Raw genomic sequence first — 7,401 nt, forward strand, 5'->3', positions numbered from 1 at the left:
GGGGGATAATTCCTAGCTCTACCAGATACTCAAAGTTCAATACACTGTGATCACTCATCCCCAAGGGTGCTTCCATCTTGACTTCCCTTATATCCCACTCATTCAGGGCAAATATCAGATCAAGCATTGCTGGTTCATCCTCTCCTTTCATTCTTGTTGGATCCTTGATGTGCTGGCTTAGAAAGTTTAGGAAAGTTAAGTGTGTGTGTGTGTGTGTGTGTGTGTGTGTGTGTGTGTGTGTGTGTGTGTGTGTGTGTGTGTGTGTGTGTGTGTGTGTGTGTGTGTGTGTGTGTGTGTGTGTGTGTGTGTGTTTGTGTGTGTACTCACCTAGTTGTACTCACCTAGTTGTGCTTTGTGTGTGTGTGTGTGTGTGTGTGTACTCACCTAGTTGTACTCACCTAGTTGTACTCACCTAGTTGTGCTTGCGGGGGTTGAGCTCTGGCTCTTTGGTCCCGCCTCTCAACCGTCAATCAACTGGTGTACAGCTTAGAAAGTTTAGTGTGTGTGTGTGTGTGTGTGTGTGTGTGTGTGTGTGTGTGTGTGTGTGTGTGTGTGTGTGTGTGTGTGTGTGTGTGTGTGTGTGTGTGTGTGTGTGTGTGTGTATACTCACCTAGTTGTACTCACCTAGTTGTGCTTGTTGGGGTTGAGCTCTGGCTCTTTGGTCCCACCTCTCAACCGCCAATCAACAGGTGTACAGGTTCCTAAGCCTCATATTACACTTGAAACTGTGTATGGAGTCAGCCTCCACCACATCACTTCGTAATGCATTCCACTTATCAACCACTTTGACACTAAAAGCGTTCTTTCTAATATCTCTGTGGCTCATTTGGGCACTTAGTTTCCACCTGTGTCCCCTAGTGCGTGTGCCCCTTGTGTTAAATAGCCTGTCTTTATCAACCCAGTCGATTTCCTTGTGAATCCGCAATGTGGTGATCATATCCCCCCTAATTCTTGTGTCTTCCAGCGAAGTGAAGTTTAATTCCTGTATTCTCTCCTCGTAGCTCATACCTCTCAGCTCGGGTACTAGTCTGGTGGCAAATCTTTGAACCTTTTCCAGTTTAGTCTTATGCTTGACTAGATATGGACTTCATGCTGGAGCCGCATACTCCAGGATTGGTCTGACATATGTGGTATATAATGTTCTGAAAGATTCCTTACACAAGATTCTAAAGGCCGTTTGTGTGTTAGTCAACCTGGCACATGCTGCTGATGTTATCCTCTTGATATGAGCTTCAGGGGACAGGTCTGGCGTGATATCAACCCCTAGGTCTTTCTCTCTCTCTGACTCGTGAATTATTTCATCTCCCAAATGATACCTTGTATCTGGTCTCCTGCTTCCTACCCCTATCTTCATTACATTACATTTGATTGGGTTAAACTCTAACAACCATTTGTTCGACCATTCCTGCAGCTTGTCCAGGTCTTCTTGAAGCCTCAATCTGTCCTCCTCTGTCTTAATCCTTCTCATAATTTTGGCGTCGTCAGCAAACATTGAGAGGAATGAGTCTATACACTCTGGGAGATCATTTACGTATATCAGAAACAGGATAGGTCCGAATACAGAGCCCTGTGGGACTCCACTGGTGACTTCACGCCATTCTGAGGTCTCACCCCTCACTGTTACTCTCTGCTTCCTATTGCTTAGGTACTCCCTTATCCACTGGAGCTCCCTACCAGTTACTCCTGCACAACCACTTTGTCAACCACTCTGACACTAAAAAAGTTCTTTCTAATATCTCTGTGACTCATTTGGGCGCTCAGTTTCCACCTGTGTCCCCTTGTGTGTGTGCCCCTTGTGTTAAATAGCCTGTCTTTATCTACCCTATTAATTCCCTTCAGAATCTTGAATGTGGTGATCATGTCCCCCCTAACTCTTCTGTCTTCCAGCGAAGTGAGGTTTAATTCCCGTAGTTTCTCCTCGTAGCTCATACCTCTCAGCTCGGGTACTAGTCTGGTGGCAAACCTTTGAAGCTTTTCCAGTTTAGTCTTATCCTTGACTAGATATGGACTTCATGCTAGGGGTGCATACTTCAGGATTGACCTGACATATGTGGTATATAAAGTTCTGAATGATTCTTTACACAAGTTTCTGAATGCCGTTCGTATGTTGGCCAGCCTGGAATATGCCACTGATGTTATCCTCCTGATATGGGCTGCAGGAGACAGGTCTGGCGTGATATCAACCCCCAAGTCTTTTTCTTTCTCTGACTCCTGAAGAATTTCCTCTCCCATATGATACCTTGTATCTGGCCTCCTGCTCCCTACACCTATCTTCATTACATTACATTTGGTTGGGTTAAACTCTAACAACCATTTGGTCGACCATTCCTTCAGCTTGTCTAGGTTATCTTGAAACAACAAACAGTCCTCTTCTGTCTTAATCCTTCGCATAATTGTTTTCATCGTCCGCAAACATTGAGATAAATGAATCTATACCCTCCGGGAGATCATTTACATATATCAGAAACAAGATAGGACCGAGTACAGAGACCCGTGGGACTCCACTGGTGGCTTCACGCCAATCGGAGGTTTCACCCCTCACCGTAACTCTCTGCTTCCTATTGCTTATGTACTCCCTTATCCACTGGAGCACCTTACCAGCTACACCTGCCTGTCTCTCCAGCTTATGTACCAGCCTCTTATGCGGTACTTTGTCAAAGGCTTTCCGACTATCCAAGAAAATGCAGTCCGCCCAGCCCTCTCTTTCTTGCTTAATCTTTTTTACCTGGTCGTAGAATTATGTTAAGCCAGTCAGGCAAGATTTACCCTCCCTAAACTCATGTTAGCGATTTGTCACGAAGTCCCTTCTCTCCAGATGTGCTACCAGGTTTTTTCTCACGATCTTCTCCATCACCTTGCATGGTATACAAGTGAAGGACACTGGCCTGTAGTTCAGTGCCTCTTGCCTGTCGCCATTTTTGTATATTGGGACCACATTCGCCGTTTTCCATATTTCTGGTAGGTCTCCCATCTCTAGTGACCTACTATACACTATGGAGAGTGGCAAGCAAAGTGCCTCTGCACACTCTTTCAGTACCCATGGCGAGATCCCATCTGGACCAACAGCCTTTCTAACATCCAGATCCAGCAGGTGTCTCTTCACCTCCTCTCTCGTAATTTCGAACTCTTCCAAGGCCGCCTGGTTTGCTTCGCTTTCTCCTAGTACAGTGACCTCATCTTGTTCTGTTGTGAAAACCTCCTGGAACATCTCGTTGAGTTCATCACACACCTCTTTGTCATTCTTTGTATACCTGTCCTTTCCTGTTCTAAGTTTCACTACCTGTTCTTTCACTGTTGTTTTCCTTCTGATGTGACTGTAGAGTAGCTTTGTTTCGGTCTTGGCTTTGTTTGCTATATCATTTTCATAACTTTTCTCTGCTTCTCTGATGAGTGTGTGTGTATGTGTGTGTGTGTGTGTGTGTGTGTGTGTGTGTGTGTGTGTGTGTGTGTGTGTGTGTGTGTGTGTGTGTGTGTGTGTGTGTGTGTGTGTGTGTGTGTGTGTGTGTGTTTGTGTGTTTGTGTCTGTGTGTGTGTGTGTGTGTGTTTTGTGTGTGTGTGTGTGTGTGTGTGTGTGTGTGTGTGTGTGTGTGTGTGTGTGTGTGTGTGTGTGTGTGTGTGTGTGTGTGTGTGTGTGTGTGTGTGTGTGTGTGTGTGTGTGTGTGTGTGTGTGTGTTTGTGTGTTTGTGTTTGTGTGTGTGTGTGTGTGTGTTTTGTGTGTGTGTGTGTGTGTGTGTGTGTGTGTGTGTGTGTGTGTGTGTGTGTGTGTGTGTGTGTGTGTGTGTGTGTGTGTGTGTGTGTGTGTGTGTGTGTGTGTGTGTGTGTGGGTGCGTGCTTGCGACCGCGTGTGTGTGTACTCACCTATTTGTGCTTGCAGGATCGAGCATTGCCTCTTGGATCCCGCCTTTCCAGCCATCGGTTGTTTACAGCAATGACTCCTGTCCCATTTCCCTATCATACCTAATTTTAAAAGTATGAATAGAGTTTGCTTCCACAATCTGTTCCCCAAGTGCATTCCATTTTTCCACTACTCTCACGCTGAAAGAAAACTTCCTAACATCTCTGTGACTCATCTAAGTTTCCAGTTTCCACTCATGTCCCCTCATTCTGTTATTATTACGTTATTACGTAAGAACATTTCATCTATTTCCGCTTTGTCAATTCCCCTGATAATTTTATATGTTCCTATCATATCTCCTCTTTCCGTTCTTTTCTCTAGTGTCGTAAGGTTCAGTTCCCTCAGACGCTCTTCATATCCCATCCCTCGTAACTCTAGGACAAGCCTCGTCGCAAACCTCTGAACCTTCTCCAGTTTCCTTATGTGTTTCTTCAGATGGGGCCTCCATGATGGCGCGGCATACTCTAAGACTGGTCTCACATAGGCAGTGTAAAGCGCCCTAAAAGCCTCCTCACTTAGGTTTCTAAATGAAGTTCTAATTTTCGCCAGTGTACAGAACGCTGCTGTCGTTATCCTATTTATATGTGCCTCAGGAGTTAGATTAGGTGTCACATCCACTCCCAGGTCTCTTTCTCGAATCGTTACAGGTAAGCAGTTCCCCTTCATTGTGTACTGTCCCTTTGGTCGCCTATTACCTGATCCCATTTCCATACCTTTACATTTACTGGTGATGAACTCCAGTAGCCATTTCCCTGACCATCTCTGCAACCTGTTTAAGTCCTCTTGGAGGATCCTACAATCCTCATCTGTCACAACTCTTCTAACTAATTTTGCGTCATCCGCAAACATAGACATGTAGGATTCCACTCCTGTAAACATACCATTTACGTAAATTAGAAAGAGGATTGGGCCCAGCACCGATCCTTGAGGTACTCCACTCGTTACTCTTTGCCAGTCCGACTTCTCGCCCCTTACCATTACCCTTTGGCTCCTTCCTGTTAGGTAGTTCCTCACCCATGCTAGGGCCTTTCCGCTTACTCCTGTCTGACTCTCAAGTTTGTGTAGCAGTCTCATGTGCGGTACTGTATCAAAGGCCTTTTGACAGTCAAGAAATATGCAGTCTGCCCAGCTTTCTCTGTCCTGCCTTATCCTTGTTACTTTGTCATAGAATTCTAAAAGGTTTGTTAGGCATGATTTTCCTGTCCAGATCCCATGTTGGTGCTTGTTTACAAACCCAATGCTCTCCAGGTGCTCAACAAGTCTTAGCCTAATTATTCTTTCAAGTATTTTGCAGGGGATGCTTGTCAGTGATACGGGTCTGTAGTTAAGTGCCTCCTCCCTATCACCTTTCTTGAAAATCGGTACGACATTTGCCTCCTTTCAGCAACTGGGCAATTCTCCCGACATAAGTGACTCATTAAAGATCATTGTCAGAGGCACGCTGAGAGATTGCGTTGCCTCTTGGAGTATCCACGGTGATACTTTGTCTGGTCCAACAGCTTTATTTGCATCCTGTGTTGTCAACTGTTTCATTACCTCCTCTTCTGTCACCTCTATATCTGGTAGACTATAGGTAGGCTCGGTTGCCTACCGAGCCTACCATTCTAGGCTGGTAGGCTCGGTTGTGAACACTCCATGGAAACTTGCATTCAGTACCTCGCAAATTTCCTTGTCACTTTCTGTATATGCCCCTTCTGTTTTCCTCAGTCTTGTCACTTGGTCATTTACCGACATCTTCCTTCTTGTATGGCTATGTAGTAATTTAGGCTGCTTTTTCGCTTTGATTGCAATATCATTCTCATAATTCTTTCCGACACTCGTCTTATGTTAATGTAATCATTCCTAGCTCTGTTACATCTAATCCTGTTGTCCTCTGTCCTTTGTCTTCTGTACTTCCTCCACTCCCTCCTGCTTCTCGCTTTTGCCTCTTGACACTATCTATTAAACCATGGGTTATTATATTCCCTCCTGCTTTTTTCCTTTACTGTTGGAATAAATCTCTCTTCAGCCTCCTTGCATTTCCATATGACTTGGTACATCATACCTTGCACTGTTTTTCCCCTAATTTCTTCCTCCCACTGCACTTCACCCAGGTAGTCCCTTATCCTTCTGTAGTCCCCTTTTCTGTAATCAAGTCTCCTTTCTCGAACCACTTATCCTTTGGTTACAATTTTAAGCTCCATCATGTAGTCAAAGACTAGGACACAATGGTCACTGGCTCATAGTGGTATCTCATGTTCCAAATGCTCGATGTCTTCTACATTTTAGGTGAAAATAAGGTCTAATAGGCTGGGCGTATCTCCTCCTCTTTCCCTAGTGTCTTCCTTCACATGCTGTGTTAGGAAATTCCTGTCAATAACGTCTACCAGCTTCGCTCCCCAGGTCTCCTCCCCGCCATGGGGATTCCTTGTTTCCCAATCTATCTCTCCGTGATTTAGGTCCCCCATGACCAGCAGCTTCGCTCTCATTCTATGCGCTATAGTTGCTGCCCTCTGCAGTTCATCTATACATGCCTTGTTGCTGTCCTCGTACTCCTGCCTGGGCCTTCTACTGTTTGGTGGGGAATTGTAGAGTATCAAGATTACAATCTTCTTCCCATCCACTGTCAGAGTTCCATGTATGAAGCTCGTGCTTTCATTGGTACCCGGATTTTCCAGCTCATCAAACTTCCATTTCCGCTTTATTAGTAGTGCCACTCCTCCTCCCTGTCTCTGTGTCCTCTCTTTTCTTATCACCTGGTACCCCTCTGGAAAGATTGCATCCGAGATCATGCCATTTAATTTAGTCTCCACTATTTCCACTATGTCAGGGTCTGCCAGACTAACTTTCTTTAAGTGTGTGTGTGTGTGTGTGTGTGTGTGTGTGTGTGTGTGTGTGTGTGTGTGTGTGTGTGTGTGTGTGTGTGTGTGTGTGTGTGTGTGTGTGTGTGTGTGTGTGTGTGTGTGTGTGTGTGTGTGTGTGTGTGTGTGTGTGTACTCACTTAGTTGTACTCACCTAGTTGTGTCTGCAGGATCGAGTATTGACTCTTGGATCCCGCCTTTCGAGCATCGGTTGTTTACAGCAATGACTCCTGTCCCATTTCCCTATCATACCTGGTTTTAAAATTATGAATAGTATTTGCTTCCACAACCTGTTCCTGAAGTGCATTCCATTTCCCCACTACTCTCACGCTAAAAGAAAACTTCCTAACATCTCTGTGACTCATCTGAGTTTCAAGCTTCCATCCATGTCCTCTCGTTCTGTTACTATTCCGTGTGAACATTTCGTCTATGTCCACTCTGTCAATCCCTCTGAGTATCTTATACGTTCCTATCATGTCCCCCCTCTCCCTTCTTCTTTCTAGTGTCGTAAGGAACAGTTCCCTCAGGCGCTCCTCATACCCCATCCCTCGTAGCTCTGGGACGAGTCTCGTTGCAAACCTCTGAACCTTTTCCAGTTTCATTATATGCTTCTTCAGGTGGGGACTCCATGATGAGGCGGCATACTCTAAGACTGGCCTTACGTAG

This window comes from Procambarus clarkii, chromosome 36, assembly GCF_040958095.1.
Source record: "Procambarus clarkii isolate CNS0578487 chromosome 36, FALCON_Pclarkii_2.0, whole genome shotgun sequence".
Lineage (NCBI taxonomy): Eukaryota > Metazoa > Arthropoda > Malacostraca > Decapoda > Cambaridae > Procambarus > Procambarus clarkii.